General features: G+C 39.1%; 1 protein-coding gene across 1 annotated transcript in view; it reads left to right on the top strand.

Annotated features, from left to right (window-relative positions):
* Window positions 1-19501, top strand: part of LOC126114040 (pickpocket protein 28-like) — a 196644-nt gene that overhangs the window by 9631 nt on the left and 167512 nt on the right. The window lies entirely within an intron of this gene.

Here is a 19501-nt window from a genome sequence, read left to right as displayed (position 1 = left end):
ACGCGCGACCGTTACGGTCGCAGGTTCGAATCCTGCCGCGGGCATGGATGTGTGTGATTTCCTTAGGTTAGTTAGGTTTAAGTAGTTCTAAGTTCTAGGGGACTGATGATCTCAGATGTTAAGTCCCATAGTGCTCTGAGCCACTTGAACCATTTGATACTGTGTACACACACGAGCACCGCCTGGTGTGCAGATCGTCGACAGGTGTCTGGTTCTTGGTGGGAAAGATGTTGTACCTTATTACCCGTATGACTCCTTATCAGATACCTACTCAAACAATCAGGGCGTCAGACAGCACACCATCAATATCAGGGTCTCCTTTGCAGACTTTCGATGGACGCAGTCATCAGAAGGGCTACAGCGTTGTCTCTTCCGTTTCCTCGTCGACCATTTCTTTTTACTATCCGTGTCGGATGGTGGGCGGCTATCGTCCGACATGTGGCCAAATGGCAGAAAGGCGGAGGCAGGTACAGCTCCATGATCAACAACCCTCGGGTCGGGACAGATAACTTTTACCTGCTGACGGTCGTCTTTCATTTGTATTGTCTTCGGCTGGGGTGTAGGAGAGACAGGCGAAACGCGTCGAATTGCCCTGAACGGTACCTAGTGGTTCCATCCTGAGAACCAGAGCAAAAATTGGGATCGCACTACGCTCCTAAGGAGTAAGATCACTGTCAATGGGATAGCTGGCCCGTTATGTGTTTTAGAGTAATGTTGAGGCGTCCGTGGGGTATCAGCAGTGTCAAAGATTGTCAGTAACGTCGTGCTGTTGCTCATCGCATTCTTTTCTACTGCAAACTGCCTCAAGGGAAGGGGTGGACTCATTGACACCGTATGAATAGCGATGTGTCTGAAATATTTTCTTCGGCCATGTAATTTGAAATGTAAATGTCAATTGTTGTGCATATGTTAACAGTCCTTACATATTTGGTATGATATGCTGTCACAAGACAGATAGAATAAGTTCACCTCGTCGTTTTAACTTTTTGTAAATTTTAGTATAGACACTAAGATATTTCTTCTTTTCTTCTTTCTGAATCTTTTTAAGAATATTTTTGTCTTGTGGACAATTCAAAGGAAAAAGATGTATCAAGTTCTACATCTACATCTACATGGATACTCCTCAAATCACATTTAAGTGTCTGGGACAGGGTTCATCGAACCACCTTCACAGTTCTCTATTATTATTCCTTTCCCTACGAGCCCTGATTTCCCATGTTTTATCTTGGTGGTCGTTTCTCCATATGTAGGTCGGTGTCAACAAAATATTTTCGAATTCGGAGTAGAAAGCTGCCTCTACTACCCCTCTGAATCACTCGGTACCAGTGTCGGCTCTTCTCAACGACTCGATAGAAGGTGTTAATTAATGTAATATTTTGTATCAATATGCATCTTTACAAAGCAATTTTTCTGTATCACAGCATTAATCATTCAATCAGAATTTTTTCAGTTGAAGGACATCAACAATTCAATGTTTAGCCTGGCTCTTCCATTGCCCAAAACCCTTCACCTTTACCTTCCAGTGGCCAAGAAACATTGTCTGGGCCACAAACAGTCAAACGGAGACAAGTAAAAGTATTGCTCACATGTCATCGGTATAGGCATTTCTACATACAACGATAGTTCACTATGCAACTACTATGTCTTTTATATCCATGTTCTATCACTAAATTCCTTCCTTCTTTTCCGGATGGAGAAAGTACTCGAAGAATCCTGAGTTCGACATTCACGCATCTCATGACACATGTACATTACTCCATTCAGATTTCTTATTCACCTTACCATTCAGTACTATATACGTAGTATGCTGCAAATGTTATGTGTTTACATTTTCATCAATCATGTTTTCCAGTCAATTCGTTCAAAACAGTCAATTTTAAGAGTAGTACACCAAAAGTATACCGCTGATGAGAGGTAGACTTCATAATTTTCGGTTTGATCCTTCCCACATTACGTGAAAACTGAATGTTAGACGTCTCTTGCAGGAAATAATTTCACGTGATGTAGTGGTTTTTGTTATTAATATGTGTGTTTTTCGAGCTATGGGGTGTGAGATAGGGCGCTTTTGACGTTTTCTCACAAGTGTCAAAATGTCACTGCTTTTCAGCGTGCTCTAGTGCCAATACCACTCATCATTAATTATGTATAGCGGGGCCATCTTCTTAAAATTTGTAGGTCTCGAGACACAAGCGGAAAACAGAAAAAAGCGCGGTAATTTAGAACTGTTTCCCAAGTTTCGTTGTAAAGCCGACCTCCAACGAGGCAGCAAACATGAGACTTGAATTCAGCACCAAAAAACCATATAGGACCCTGAAAAGACACTTCAACAATTTTATTACGAAACGTCTGCTTTGAACTCAAATTTACTGGGCTATCTGTCTCTGGCGCTGAACAGACTGTCTTCCTCGACGACGCGGCTCAGGTGGTCGGTAGGCGCCACTTTTCTTGAGGTATTTGGTTTGAACCGGAAATGGGAAGATGTACTTCGATCAGTTATCGGTTGATTTTTCAGGTCCTCACCGCGTCATTTGATTTAATTAGAGCTGTTTTAAAGATTTACTTAATTTTTTGGTTAAGTGGTTCGCGAGTGTATTTTAGGTTAGTGAATCACCTTGTGACATTGCTCACTGCAGTGACAAGTGGGTAATTTTACCTCACTTATATGTCTGATTAGTGCCCCCTCTCACAGCATGTCCCACGCAATCATTACAGCAGCTGGCAAGAGTAGAATCGGACACTATTCCTGGAGACAATATTTGTTGTTTTGTTTGCCTTGTGACCCACGTCTAAGACACTAATTTTTGTTGGGTGTAACCTAATGCTTTCATGCCTATAGATGGCTTACGTATGTGCATGTACCTTACGTGAAGTTTCCCTGGGCGTGATTGTTGGAGTAAATCAAAAAGAGGTTTATATATGCACCCTTATTTTATAACTTTTGTAGTTAGATGACACCTGCCCCTTACGACTCAGTGAATTCGCAAAACCGATACCCGTTTATTCATTTACAGAGGTCTATTTCATCTATCCGTTGCGCGAACTTTAAACTACATATCTAATTAAATGAGGAGACATGAAATGGATTCGCAGTTGCTAATATGCACTACCATCAGCTGTATAATGGAATGACGACAATGAAAGTTTGTGACAAACCGGCTCTCGAACTCGGATTTCCCACTAACCGCAGCGGTCGCCTTACCGTTTGGCTATCCGTGCACGAATCACGGCCAGACCCAAACTTCTAGATGTCGTCAACCTTACGTCTACATTTTGTACTCATACATACATTATGTATATTTCCATGCCGGGGAGATATTTTAACTGAAAGTCGGTTGCCCGATAAACACAACATTGCAGTGCCTGTGGAATTCCGAATTACGATGTAAAGTTCATGCATGTCTGAATGAACATTGCATCGCAGTTCGGAATAACACAAACTCTCCAATATAGTATTTGTCCGCCGATAAGAGGCAAGCAACTATCGAGTAAAATATGTCCCCTGTATGGGAATGTACATGACAGATGTACGAATACAGGATGTGGACAAATCGTTGACGACGTATGGAAGGTTGAGTCTGGCAGTGATTCGTGCACGGATAGCCAAATGGTAAGGCGACCGCTCACAATAAGTGGGAAATTCTGGTTCGAAATCCTGGTGAGGCACAAATGTTCATTGTCGTCATTCCATTATACAGCTGATGGTAGTCCATATTCGCAACTGCGAATGCATTTCATGTATTTCATGAAGGCTGTAATCGCCGCAATATCTATTCCTTCTGACATGCATGCAAGTGCGCAGGAATTTTAGATCGTGATACAGAATAACACAGATGAGTAATATCGTAAATGAGAAGGTTTCTGACTGCGGGGAAGTCTAGCTAGGATCGGACTGTAATTAGACAAGCTAACTCGAGGCTCACAGCTGGCAGCTTTCAGGGTCCCGCAAGTTCTGTAAATTACGGGCCGGTAGTCTGTGGACAGGTAGGTGAAGCGCGACAACGTCCCATATGTGTTCTTTAAAGTTCAGATCAGACTAATCTGGTGACCCAGACATGCACGTGAGTTCGCCAGCCTGCTTCTGAATCCACTGTATCACTATTCTGGCTATGTGACATGGACAGTTATCCAGCTGCCAGATGGCTTCGCCATTGCGAAAACCTCAAGCATGAAGAAACAGGTGGTCCACAATAATGTCTGCACTGTAACACGTGAAGGTTATCTGCTGCTCGAAACACTTGTGTCTGCACCAGTATTGTACTCCGTAGGCAGATCTGCGACGGATAGACACTTATCCAGCGATACGGCTTTCCTGTGACGAGGAGTGAATGTCCAACACCTTGTCGCCTACTCGTCGATTCATCGTGCTTCCGCCATTTTCCAAAGATGCACGAAACAGTAGCGTGCGACCGACGGACCAGCTTCACGTTTTCCGAGGTTCTCGTTACTAGGCACCAAGCCACAACAATACGCGTTTTCTCAGAATCATTTATGTTAGTGTGTTTCGGTGTTAGGAGCCCATAATGTCGACAGAATGTTTCCCTATGCATCTCTGCTAGTGGGGCGGTGGGTTAAATAATCTTCGTCGCCATCGTTTACAAGAGCCTGAAAACTATTTCTGCGGTCAGCCAGAAAGTGATGGAGAACATACTGAACATAATTTCCAGTCTGTAAGTCCACATTATTCTCGTGCTCACTGAAAGAGAACATTCCTATTTTCTATTTACTCAGCGGAATCAGGAACTATAACTACAAAAATTAAAGTTTTGAGTTGTAACTGATTAATATATTCAGTAAAATTTAACATGCACAAACATAATAGTATTCTTGATAATAATAATAATAATATGCCCGCATCTCGTGGTCGTGCGGTAGCGTTCTCGCTTCCCACGCCCGGGTTCCCGGGTTCGATTCCCGGCGGGGTCAGGGATTTTCTCTGCCTCTTGATGGCTGGGTGTTGTGTGCTGTCCTTAGGTTAGTTAGTTCTAAGTAGTTCTAAGTTCTAGGGGACTGATGACCATAGATGTTAAGTCCCATAGTGCTCAGAGCCATTTGAAGCCATTTTTTAAATAATAATAATAATAACAGTGGCCTATCGGAAACAGCACTGTTAGCTGTTCAGAGGCGACCGCTATTGTATGTTCCGAGTAAAATGGTCTATACCCCTGATATCTAATCATCAAAGTTAATTGGTCGCCGAAAAAACGGAAACTAATTTCACCATTTGCCACGCGGTTTTTTCAACATTACGGGTGGCATACAAACAGTTAGTTCCATGAAATCTAAACGATCCAGGGTGGTGTACAGCCCTCACAAGTTCATTTCCTACTTTCACCGAAAACATGGGTTTGGTAGGTGCCTAGGCTGTGATGTCATCCGAGGCAGAGCGTATGGCGGCGTTTGACTGACGCAGACAGATTGATAGCTCGGTGCGACGTTTCTCCGCTATTGCCCCTTTGGCCGTATTTATTATATGGGCGCATCGGACTATCGAACGGAATACGTGCTGTCAACCGCTCTAGGCACAGTAAGAAGCATCTAAATCGCTGATTTCTCGGAAACGCATTATTTAATGACTCTGTTTTGTAATAATTTGCAATCTTCATAATTAATATAGAATATAAGTTAAGTTGGCTTCAGTTACTGACAAAGTTTCTGGATGACTGCATTCAAAGTTTGTTGGCTAGAATTTTTAGAACAGAACCGACAGTAAAACATGACCTCTGAATTACCTCTTTTACCCTACAGTCTTGAAACTTGGTGCAGATGTATTATTTCCTTAATATAATCAAATGCTGTAATTATAACTTTCTATAACAATTACAAATGACACATGTAATATGAATAGGGGCGTTTCTATTCCAAATTTAGTTTTTAGTAAATAATTTGAAAGTTATTAGGGGTAGCATAATTGAGTCATATAGTTAATGTTTTTATATCAAACTGAAGCTACACACGAATTTTCATCTTTCTCATTCTACTATTTAGCGCCTTCAATTTTTCGTAAAAACGCTTATTGTGACCAAATTATTGCACCGATCAAGTTGAGACTTGTAGCTTTTGATTGTGACATACATTTGCATATTTTGAACAATTTTTAGTTTTCTAGCTGCATTATTTAATGTCACTTAGTTTTTTCTTGAAATGACATATTTGGCAAAACTTATTCATCTATCATTTTGAGATTTAATAATTTTAGCATTAATATACTGAAGCACATACTGACAAAGTTTGAAAAAGCTGTTTCAGTTTTTAATTTCACTTTTAGATTATAGCAAAATACTTTGTATGGTACGCACACTTACGTTATAATGACGTGTCGCTAGTAGCAGTGACATGGGGTAAGTGCCGGCATATTCGCTCACTTCTGTACCTCTCAAATGATACAGCGATAGTTTTACCACATGCTCTACTTTTATGCTTTCAGTACCTCATCACGTGATCGCAACACCAATAAGCGGCTTTCAATGGGCAGTCATCAGTAATGTTTTATCAGTGTACAAATTGGCTTAAAATCTTTGGGGCTAAAATATGTCAGTTACTACGGAAACCACATATTCAGTAATTTGCTGGGACGTGTAAAAAGATTAGATACAGAAAAAGAAAAGAATTTGCATGAGCCTAGAGGAATTACTGATAGCTTAATCCTTCCAATATGTTGACAGCTTCCTTTGGAGCCTTACACGAACTCACATAATGTAAAAGTATCTTCATTACAGTCTGTGCAGGTAAGCATTATTAACTTTATTTTGATAATGTCTGGCTACAATAGACTAGAAGTTATATGCGTTGAAGTGTGGATAAATTTTTTGTGATAGTGATAACTACTGTATTAATTTTTAAAAGAAAATGTTATTTGGTGTGTTTCATATACTGAACACCATTTCAAGTACATGGAAGGAACATTTGTATAACTCTTTTGTAACTAATTATTATGTACACATAAATTTCCTGGCTATAGGTCTGTGGAATGAACAGTGCACCCAAACTAATCTGATAGCGTAAGATTACAGCTTTACCATAAGGGCGCAAATTACGTTCAAGAAGATAAAATTTTGATTTTGCTTCTCTCCTATTTAAAGCAACACACATGAAGAGTCCACATTCTATCTTAAATAGATTTCAAGTTGATATAAGCAACAATTTCTATCATATAAACAGAATATATGGAAATAATTTTGCATTATGTAGCAAAAAGAACTGAGAAGATGAACAGAAAGACCGCTCAAAAATCTATGGAAATATAATAATATTAGTAGTGAGAATTTGCTTCCAACTAATGTTAGGTTCAGCTGATATAGTGCGGTTAATAATTTTGCAGCAGCAAACAAAATTCTGAATTCAGCAGGAGTGAATGATACAAATAAGTGTCTCAAATCTGAATTAATTGATGAAGTAATCCATTGCCTTAACATGCAAAGTGTATAAAAGTATATGATCTCGAATAAATGATCAGGTTGTCTTTCACAGAAAGAACAATGGAAATTATATCAACATAGCCAATCAGACTGCTCCAGATGTGTTTCAACTGGTAAAATAATAGAGTAATAAAGTCATGTGTCGATGTTATAATTGTGAAACTATTGGCATCTGTAAAAACGGTCTGAGGAGCATTGAGGAATCCTATGTTGAAGGTTCAAAAGGAAATTAATAGAAGATATTTTAAAATCATGTTTTACAAAAAAGAAATTTAATGAAAAATTGCTGTAAAATAAATCTGGACCCACTATTTCTTTCAGAAACAATAGGTATTGTCAGCATGTACACTTGATTTATTTGTTTTTCTGACATTCCACTAGTCTTACATATGACGTAAATTACATCGATCAGTATGACTTCTATTAATTATGTTCTGTTTTTACTTTTTTACAGGTATCGTTTGAATTAGAGTGTCATGCTAATAAATGTGTTGTCACAAATTATTATTTATTAAAATGTATCTGAAAAAAAATGTTCACGATTTGTGAACTTCAGTACTTACTTCACATTTGAAATTTTGTACAAAAGATCTTAAACTACAATGAAGTACATCAAAGAGTTGTTAATCATTTTCCACCAAAGACAAGAGTTGGGATGCAAATACTGATCCGACATGTGCAGTTAAAGATTAAATTCAATTACACTTTCAATAAGCTCCTTGGGTCATTTCTAACAGACATGCATAAAGATATACTTTACCAGTTCAGACGACCAGTACAACCACAGAAGAAAAATGTTACAAAGCGACTCGTACCATGCGTACTTCACATACATCATAATATTTCAAAAATCTTCCAGTGCCACTGAACATACAGTCTAGAGATCTGAGAATAGAGATTAAGTATGTGATGTAACTAGTTATGAGTATAATGTTAGAAGACTTCTAACTACATGTGTGACAGGTTCAGTAATGTTACAGGCTTTATATGCACTGCCTGTATGACTAATGGCTATAGATGTGTAGTGTTATGTGTATATAGTAAGGGAGAGGTTTTCGTAATATTCTGATAGAAAATACATATACATTCTAAGACTGACTCCATACACTTTTGTAAGGATTTCACAGATGAAGTGGACCAAGAAAACGGGTAAAATTTATCCTTTCTAATAGTTACGAGTTAGGTTATGTAATACAGCATAATATTTATAGTTCGTTTAATCATTTATTGTACATATGTGAAAACATTGTAATTTTTAGGGTTAATTTATTCAAGTTTTCTAAATTTGTAATACTTCATTTCAAAATTGATTTTGTCGGATTTGTTCAATTTGACACTGACAACTTTATACATTAATCTCACCACCAATCAACTCATGTTCGTTGACTGATAGTGAAATGAAAGTACCAAATTCAGAGAATCCTTCAGAGCATAATCCGAGGCCTACATTCGTTTATAGCATGGGTCTGCAGCAGTTGCATTTAGTATATCACTATTAAAAAAATATATCCTGCGCATTCGCTACAAATCAGACAGCTTCAGACTATCGACTGCCCATCAGCAATGCAGAAACCATTGTAAAACCGTTCTAAGAAAACAATGGCTTTAGCTGTCACTCCGTGTTTCGAAATATAATACTTCTTTTGCCTTTCTGTGGTCATATCCTACAATCTACAAATGTTTGGTATTGCTGTGTGTACAATGAAATTAGACGAAGTCGTTAAACTGTTTTCTGTTATCTCTATTAGAAACGGCGTTACCAATAAATTTGTGAACAGCTGCCAACCCTTTGGATCAATATGAAAGAGTGATTCAATTGACTAATGGAAGGCAATGAAATGGTGAGGGCAGCTATGAAAGCTAACCTTTTACGCTGATTGTGTGGGCATTCTCATCCTTGTATTAGTTGTTGATACTGAGAGCCACCAACATTACGAGGAATGAAACAACATTTTAGTCCAGCAAGGGGGACTGTGTTGTTAGACAGGGTGTTCAAGAACAGCATCGTTCACAATGGTAACTGAGGAAGTCAGGTAAGAAGTCACGCAGGCTTCTAAAGAAGCAACTGCAATCAAATCTCCGAGTGTGGTCAAATGTGAATGAACAGACTGTCATGACTGTACAGTCTTTGCAAGAAGACCTGTCGCGGGATGAATCGTTGTCGTAGTACTTGCATACGCCTGGTACCTCGGATGCTGAATGCTAGTTAAAGCGGAAATATGAGAAAAATGAAGTGCTCCAATTATGCTCTTGGTCAGGAGACCCGGTGTGGGGTTGTTCGCCTGCCTGACGTATTTTTATTTGGCGTCACTTTGGCGACTTGTGAGTCAATGAAGCTGAGAAGAAAACACAAACACCCAGCCCCCAAAATTGCTGATGCTGGCAAGAACTGAACCTCGGGGCCTTCACGATGTAGAAGTAGCAGCCTTAACCACTAGGTCTCGAGCTCGGTCAGGTGAATTACAAGTAACTGAAACAATACACAATTCATTGTGTCAAATAAAGTTGAAATAAACAGGTAGAACGGCCAAAAGTTACCCATGTTAAATACGAAAACTAGTTTCTGAACAAGCAAAATAAAGACATACACAGTACCAAGCAGATGAAGTATATTTTAATGTCAACTTTTAATAAGAATTACACTTGTCAGGAGTATTAACATAATCGAAGAACGTTACCGTACATTTTAACGAGCCAGTGTAATTACTTTCTTCGTCTAGGGTACCCAAAATGTTGCTGACGTTCTAGATCACCCGCAGTATGGCAGTGGTACGACGTGAATTCTATAGAGGTGATGTCGGTAGTAGCTGCGGCTGAATTTCAGTCAGGCAATTTTCATTGCGATCCACATGTTATTAACGTTGCCAGTGTTGTTACATGTTACCATTAACAGGATATTTACGGCTATCAAGGAGTCGGTTGTAACGGACCATATCGCGAGACTCCCGGCAATAACTCAGAGTAACAGGGTGTACATCCTTCTATTGACTTCCCAAGATGATACCTTCTACGTGCGGTGTATTACAAATTATGCATCCGATTTTACGGCTGTGTAGCTTTTACACATGTGCACGTACATTTTGTGTTATTTTTTTTACAGATATGTTTAAGATAAAAAGTGTTATTTGCCCTTCACAAAGTCCATTGTATCCTCTACCTGATGCAAACCAACGTCCAGACATAAATCACACTCTTCACATACCTTTTCCAGCATGTCAAGAGTAATTGCATTCACTGCTGTTGCTCCGCGTCGGCGTATAGCGCGAGATCCTCACGTCGCTTACGGCAGTTCCAGCGCTGAGGAAACCCATTGTTAAAAGATGCTATTACATGCAAATGCCAATGTGACGGTGTTCATTTCTGTTTAAAAATGAAATTTTGGCGTGTCTTCGTAATTCTGAAAAAAGCCAGATCTGCAAAAAAACCAGGTGCGTTACTACCGTAACCGTGTTTTCTGCAAAAAACTGGGGTCCCTAAACCTTTTTTTCGGGACACGGCGAAAAAGCACAAAGCTGTGAGACTATCTCTCCTGCTCGACTGCGGTACGTGTCTGCTGTGTTTCCCATATTATTATCTTGCGGCGGTTCACTTTTTCCCTGAAACAGAACGTGACCACATTACAAAATACCAATGATGAAAGGAAATTCTTATCTTGCAGCCGTCGCCGCAAAACAAATCACACAGGGACATAATGAAAGACAAACTAAGCTGGCATGACCGCAGAGTACTAAGTGCAAAACTCCGTCGTATATGACCTACTGCTCGAACTGTACGACCTGTGAATAAACCCTTACCCAATGTTGGGAATTGCTGATGGCATAATAGAATGCTTTGATCTGTAGGAGATCAAGTGCTGTATTCTTGATGAAAATCTCGCCATGCTATTCTAGCTGAACTGCACTTATTGCAACGGAGAACACGAAATGCGTTTTATGTTATCTCCATCTATATTCGACGCTCAATGGGCAACGAACGAGTGAACTAGCATCAGGAGGGAGACCAGCACCGTAAACTGCACGAATCGGCAACTTCCAACTGGTTTAAAGGTAAACTCTTAGTTTCAGTGCGAAAGTTAAAATATTACCCCAAGTTTCTATACCGACTCATGTAGAAGACAAACAGGATGTTTCTAAAATGAATATAAAAAATTAGAGGGCTGGTAGAGTGGGTCATAACAAGTACTTTTGACATAGCAATTTATGTTCATATCCCTTAGTGTTTGGTGGTAGGCGTAATTTAACAGCTTCACGCACCGCGGAGAAGGTAGGCATTTAGCCCGCCATCCGAGTCGAAATTTTGGCAAGTATTCCAGGCGGGATAACACCAGGGAGTTTCTTCCGGCATTTGTTGAGGCGTTGGCAATGCAATGCAAATACCTGTTCTATACCATGTCACACAGCAGAATCTGCTTCGCCCTCCATCAGTGTGTCAACAAAAGGGGACATTCTTGTGTCTGCTACTGTGGAGACTGGATGGAAAATAGAGATGTTTTCTTGGGAGGGAAGGGCAGACATGCACCGTGCTTACAGGGTGACGAATGGAAATAGTCTCGCTGGTCTATGGTCGTACGTTCAGTAGTTTTCCAATCGCCAAGTGCCAGATTCTCGCACGTTCACCGCCATCCACAGGTACCTAACAGAGGCAGGATACACTTGCACCTGAGATGTGTTCACTGACAACGTATGTAATGACGCATGTGCATTTAAGGCTCACATCAAAGCCGAATTCTTTCATTTTGTATGTGATACAGGTGTCACGATTGTACGGACACGGTCACCAATGAACAGTGCGCATACCACAGTTTGAGCGTTAGCACAGCTGCAAAATATAACCTCAACAAGCTTGCGGATTGTTGCTTGAGAAATGGGTGTAAGCCATTCCACAGTCTGGATTGTGAAGAACGAAGATGATTTGTACGCCTACCGCCTTCAGAAAGTCCACGCCCTTAACTCAGAATATTTTCGACATCACATTGACTTCTGCCAGTGGTTCTTGCAGAAATGTGACATTCAGACTCAACTTTCGAGCTTTGTACTTTTTACGGATGAGGCATCCTTTACTGGGGAAGGTGTGTTCATCAGCCACAATCAACATGAGAGGGCATGGGAAATCCGCACATCACCTTTGTTCATGGTCACCAAGAGCGCTTTGCCGTTAAAGTTTGGGTCGCTTTGGTAGGCGATAATGTGACTGATACATACATGCTCTCCCGACGACAGAAGGCAAATAGATTCCTAATATTCTTAAGGGAAATACTGCCAGACTTATTGGAACGTGTCCTACTCAACATCCGACAGACTTCTGTTGGAAATGGATAGGCCACGGTGGGTCCATGGCATGGCCTGCACGTTCCAACAATTTGATGTAACTTGATTTTTTCGTCTGAGGACACCTGAAATCTGTGGTTTACGAAGCACCTATCGAGATAGCTGATAGCGCGAAATATGGCAGCCTGTGATGCAATCCCTCTTTCCCAGGGCTGTTTGAAAGGACGTGACAGTCCGTCAGGCGGCGTTGCACAGAATGCATTAAAGCAGGAGGGATTAATCTCGAGCAGTTATTGTAACTGCTTGTAAATAAAGGTCATGAGAAGTCATCCCCACCTGTCTTTTGCCTTGATGTTAGAAATAAATAGGAAATACTGCCCTGCAAACTTGCTATCATGTCGACCTAGATGGTGGGTTGTATATCTATCTTTGCTGCAGTGCGCGATATTATTAAATATAGCGTAGCACTGAACGCCAAGGAATGTGGTCGTGGGTTGTGATGCGAAGGTTGCTTCTTTTGCTACACTCTACCACCCCTATCATCTTTCCATTCATTTTAGTAACACATTTGTAGTATATGTATGCCGATTGAGCATATTGAATTAAAAATTCTGGGTTATGGACGAATATTCCACTTTCGAAGTATCCCCCCCCCAAAAAAAAAATTATCTATACCCCCAAAACGAAATTTTCATTACAAAAATTTAAAAATCAAATTAAAGACCTCTAAAATTTATTCAAACTCGTTAACATGGAGCACTCAAGTTTTGTTCGTTTTTTTACCCTGATAAATAAAAGTTATCCAATAATTTTATTTAAGTTATCATTGTCATTTATAAAGATTGTAGTATAACACTCTGGAAGAATAATTTTAGATTTATCATTCAAAAGTAATAAAACTTTTTCTCCAAATTTAGTTGGTAAAATTTTCAACTTTTGAAATGAGATAAGATTTGTGTTTTTAAGATGCTATGAATTTTCTTTAATATTAAGCCACAATTTAAACATTATTTAAGGTAACTATATAAAACATAGTTTTCTTCATTATTTTAAGTTGTTGATAATTTATTTCCACCGGCTGGTGGTAATGATAAATCTTCATGCAAATCATGTAATTTCACTGGATATTCCAAATTAACTCCTAAAATATAACCATATTTAATATCATCTGACATTTTAAGTATTTTTACAGCTTTAAAATATTTTGGTTCCGATCAACTGGAATCGTTAAATGGTAAAAATACGTTATTTGCATTTAAGTATGTAAAATTGTTTGATAGTTTTGCTAACTTAAAATTTTTCATACATTTACTTTTTGATTTAGCATATCTTTTAATACTCTGAGAAGTTCTATCTTGAATAGCTTCCTCAAGAAATAAAATCATATCATAATCCAATGTTTGACATTTTTAACATAGAATTCGAAGATAATCCTGGTGCAGTAAAATACCAAGATGGTTAGAGTTTATGTGCACCTTTAAAATATTCTGCTGTTGCTCTAAATTGTTCCTATCTAAGAGTGGAAGATAATTTATCGATACTTGAAGCTATAAATGTATCCAGAAATCTTAATGATAATCCATCTTCAACGTATTTACTAAAAGATATACATATTTACAATATACATTTTTGTTTATGATTTGGAATAGCATCAATATTTATATTATGTATTGCCAATTCTCTAATAAACAAATGAATATCATAATTTGTTAAATTTTGAATGTAAATTGGAATATATTTAGGATTTCGATAATTCAGATTACAATCTTCATGTGCAGCTCCTCGATACCTTCGTGTTAAGTAGCAATTTTTGACTCGTGTAGTACATTTCTTTTCTTGGATATAACAAGTTTTTGAAAATATAAAATTTATTTTTTCTTCATATGTCATGCTGGCCGGAGTTTGGAACCGTGTGACTGCTACTGTCGCAGGTTCTAATCCTGCCTCGGGCATGGATGTGTGTGATGTCCTCAGGTTAGTTTGGTTTAAGTAGTTCTAAGTTCTAGGGGACTGATGACTACAGATGTTAAGGCCCATAGTGTTCAGAGCCATTTGAACCAACCCAAGAAGTTCTTTTAATTATATGAGAATGTCACCAGAACTGTTCTCATTTCTTCTGAATAGAGTTAATTATGTGATAAGGAATAAACGTACTGTAACGCATGAAGCATCGTCACCAGAACTGAAGTTACATATCATATTGCGTGCATTACAATCGAGAACACTCGGCATGCTATAAGATGCGGATTTAGTTGGTGATGATGCTTTTTCATTAACACCATTAATTATCAACATTAACAGTAATAATTGTTGACATTATCAGCAATAATTATTCGAAGCAGGCAGCATTAAGAAGAGAATCGTTGGAAACTACTCTCTTGAAGATAGATCTGTACAGTGGCAATATTTCAAAATTCTAACATATGTGAATGGGGAGCACTGCTACGACGTTTTAAACAGGTGAATATTGATAAAGAATGCAGCTTCCTGAATTTGCATAGCCTTCCCTCCTGTCAACAATATTCCTTAACAAAGAGTCGGCCAACTCGAACGATGGGATTTTAGTCTTGTAGACGAGAGCATTGGCACAGCTAGCATATATTTTTTTAAATTCTGTTGTATATGTGCTCCTAATTCAATAAATTTTGCCCTGCAGCTCGGATACTGTCAAACCATCTATGTTATGATCACACATGAAGATCTCAGAAGCAGCAATATGTTACTTATTTCTGTAATCAGCATCATTGAAATCCCACAAACACCTATGCAAAGCGTAGATATCCAAACAGCGAACGTTATTCTCCGTTCTCCACTTTATATTTCAGTTTGTCTACACTCTACGAACACACGTAACCTCACAACTCATGCAACTAGTGCCGCCAAAGTTGGAACATGCCGAAAGTGTTTAGTTTCACCATGCACAGTGGTCGGTTGCGCAGTTGCCTGCAACATAGTGTGGTCACGTAGCTTAGGCTTTACAATCAGGCGACAATCATTATGGGGGTGAGAACCACCCATATAACAAAGAGGGTGGGGTGAAAAAGTTGCGCAACTCGTGTCGCTTGAAGTCTCAAACTTTATTCATTCAGTATTTGAGAATGAGAGCACTTAGCGTCCTGCAAAAAACTTTGCACTTAAGTTCAAACATCGAAGAATTTTTTTCTGTTTCATAAGTCATGCAAAATGATGAAAGGAGAAAGGTTTATCGCTTACTACTTTTCCGGCTGTTCATGCCGTAAAAACAAAGCGTAAGGCAAGACATTATAATTTATTTCGTCTTCGCTAGTAAGTGTATTCAAGACGCATTTTACAGAAAGTATGTACAGTCGTGCTCAGAAGTATCTGAACGACCTGAATTGCATTTCGCCTAATTCGCATGCAACCCAGATAATGCGGCTGTCCAGCAGGTCCTCTAATCGCTTCTTGGTACAGTCGTTTGACTATGGAAAATGGTTCCAAAAAGTCACCACTAGAAAACACTGCTCTGTATCGCAATAACTCAAGATGTAAAGTAATACCATGGTACTACAAATATCAGGGAACACCTTATCAAAAATAAGACTGTCCGTAAGGCTTGTAAGCTCACATTTATTACAATAAATGACATACCTGAAATGTTACCACTCTCATTATTAGGTTAGATAGGAAATGCACGTAGTAAGTTCGTCGTATTCATGATTTGCTCTTCAAAGTAACATACCATAATTAATATTTAACACAAAAGACATAAAAAATTTAAGTTATTCACGAGCAGCTAATTGAGAATATGTATGAACTTCAAATGACATGACGAAAAGTCTCGTCCTGCAAATGGATTCAAACCCAGGTCATGCAGACTAAGCAAAGACTTCGTGACTGACGGAAACTAACAGTCATTCCTGAGTAGGTATACAGAGAGCGATATACTCCGATTTTAGACAGTATCAGTTAGCAAATATCAACTTTAAATTACATGACGTAAACATTTTTAACGGACACGAATTCCTACCCAGCATCTATTATCCTTGTTAACGAATAACGAGAGATGTTCAGTATAGCTTCTTCACAACTAACTTACTTGAAATGCCGTGAGGTAAAGCTTTGTGTTGGACAGGGATTCGAACCAAGAACCTAATCGGATTGTTATCGAAGCACAATCAATTGTGACATATCGGATTTTCTCGGCAGTAGCTAGATGTTTTAACTAAAATAACGAGATGAAACATTAAATTTTCCTTCCCAGGACTCCAACCTGGCACCTATCGCTGTTATATTCTAGAGAACACGAACATTAAATATGGGTTCATTACACCAGCAGCGACATGAGAGCATGTTTGAACTAGAACATTCATTTACTGGAACTTGCATCAGTACATTCATTTACTTGGTTGACCGAATCGTGATGAACTAGCTGCCTCGGCTACCCAGTGCATACATTCGACTCTATTTTGTAATCACCGAAATAAAATCTGGTGACTGCTGCCTACACAGAACAGCGAACAGTGTAGGATGCAGAAATTTAAATAGGAAGTGTTCCTTTCCACTTGAGCTACTCTATTGCGCTATCTGTTTGTTGGAAACGTCGTGCAGTGCAAAAGAAAAGCTGTAACTGTCTGTCTCCCAGAAGTCTAGAACCGGCCATATGCATTATCTCACAGCACTGTGGAATAAAGAAGTTCGGGTGGAATTGTTGTTGAGTTCTGGAGGTGCTGTAGCTATGTGTCAGCGAGTAGCGTAACGGTAAGCGTCGCGCGCTGTGGGTAAAACGTTCGGAGTTCGAGTACATTTACTGATACATTTTTTTAAAGCGCAATTTTGCTGTCTGCTGAAGTTATCAACCTAATGGAACTTTAACATAATTCCCTTCACTTCTCAACCCAGACTAGTTGCATGTGGGAAAAGGGTTAACTTCTGCGACATTTTGTTGTTTTCAGGTTTAATAGACGGACAGGCAGCAGATGCATCTCGAAACTTTTGTATTATGTATGGGAAGAGCGCATCGTGCCAAAATACGTCAGAAAAGTATTTTCTACATTAGCTGTCGTGTGGTAGTGGCATTTTATTCTTCATAAAATCTTGTTTGACAGCTTTAACTCAGAACAAGTTTTCTACATGCATGTAATCACTAAACTGCATGTGCATTGGCAGACTGTTATAGATAACATCAGAGATTTCGCATATATCGTTGATGAGTAATTTCTCTCTCATGTTTACTACTATTTAACAGCACTAACAGAAACCTTTCGAAAATTGTGCATTGTATTATAAGAAATGAAATAAAACTACTCAAGACAACCTTACGACGAAAGTCTGTTTCAATAAAACTGAGTATCTGTACACAAGCGTGCCTCTATCGGCACGAATTAGTAAAATACTACTCACTTAGATTCTGATTGGGTCTGTGTTTGATTGGTATGCTATGCCATACCCAAGTGGTATGCAAATGTGGCATTTCATAAATAAAGTAAAGTATTCCTAGAAACCCAAAATTTGCTTGTCAGCAGCGGAAAGAGGTGTTAACTGTTGTGCAGCATTGTAAGTTTTTCACCATCGCACTATGAGCCGAAAGTATTTTCTTATGATTTCCTTATCGATGCTAGATCTGACTGCTTGTAGCTCTTTCACAGAAGGGACAAAAACGTTACAGTCAGCAAGATTGAAACCACAGACAACAGCAGACGCTTATTCACAGGTCAGCACATTATCACAGAGCTAGGGAAGAGGCATATGTCTAGACTTCCTCTTAGGAGGCCAATAGTGACTAGAACTCGTAAACCGCTATTTAAAGGACGAGATTAGTTGCGATTTCCACGTGCAACGACTTTCCCGCGCTGAAAACCGTAAATTTACAATCTTTTGTTACACCTAAAGCGATACTAACTCAGATTATTCAATGGAAATGACAGGAAAAATCAAGTGAACTTTGAGGCTTAATTCAGAGCACACCAGGAAGTAACTCGACGACCACGGAGTTGCCAAACATACCTTGCCTTGTTGCCAAATCTCAGTTACATTACCAGCAGAAAGAAGACGAACCGATGTGATCCTACATCAGGCTGGGAAGTGACCATAGCTGGCGTCTCAAACACGCCGCTGCTACGACCTGGAATACTTAATCCGTCTGATTCACGTTGCTGTCTCTAGGTTTAGGGACTGGAACGTAGTTACTAATAATAATCAGAACTGACTGCAAACTAAGCAACATAAAACAGTAACTCACATAGTTGTTTTTATATTTCTTTTGTACGTGTACTCAAAGCTAAGAAACTCATTGACGGACGTTTTCGTGCCTCGCCGATAGTCGAACACAACAAACAAATAAAAATAACAGAAGAATGTGTGTGTGTGTGTGTGTGTGTGTGTGTGTGTGTGTGAGAGAGAGAGAGAGAGAGAGAGAGAGAGAGAGAGAGAGAGAGAGAGAAAGAGATAAAAATAAAAAGGAATGAGAGAGAGAGTAAAAAATTGTTGTAAAGAAATTGAATCATGGTGTGTAAAGAAATCTTTCATTAAAATGACACGTTCTACATCATTACGAAATGTCGTATTCATGATCTATGGAACAAGTATTAATGTCATGTAATGTGATCTAATCCAATGATACCATATTGATATGTTGCACTGCCCAGGAGCCGTTCAGGTCAGGCATATTGCATACAGAAGTGGAAGAGAGAGCATCACTAAATTTTACAAATCGTATGCATAGCATACACACAGAAATTACTGTTACACTGTACTAATGGAGCCCAATGAGTGAATTACGTATTTTCCGGTGAGAAAGAGCACTGGCAAACAGTCTTCGCTACATTGGGTTACTTAAACTGCTGTCACTCTGAGCTAGAA

The sequence above is a fragment of the Schistocerca cancellata genome, chromosome 1 (assembly GCF_023864275.1).
Source record: "Schistocerca cancellata isolate TAMUIC-IGC-003103 chromosome 1, iqSchCanc2.1, whole genome shotgun sequence".
NCBI lineage: Eukaryota > Metazoa > Arthropoda > Insecta > Orthoptera > Acrididae > Schistocerca > Schistocerca cancellata.
Note: the sequence above shows the minus strand (reverse complement) of the source record. Positions and strands in the feature narration are given on the sequence as shown.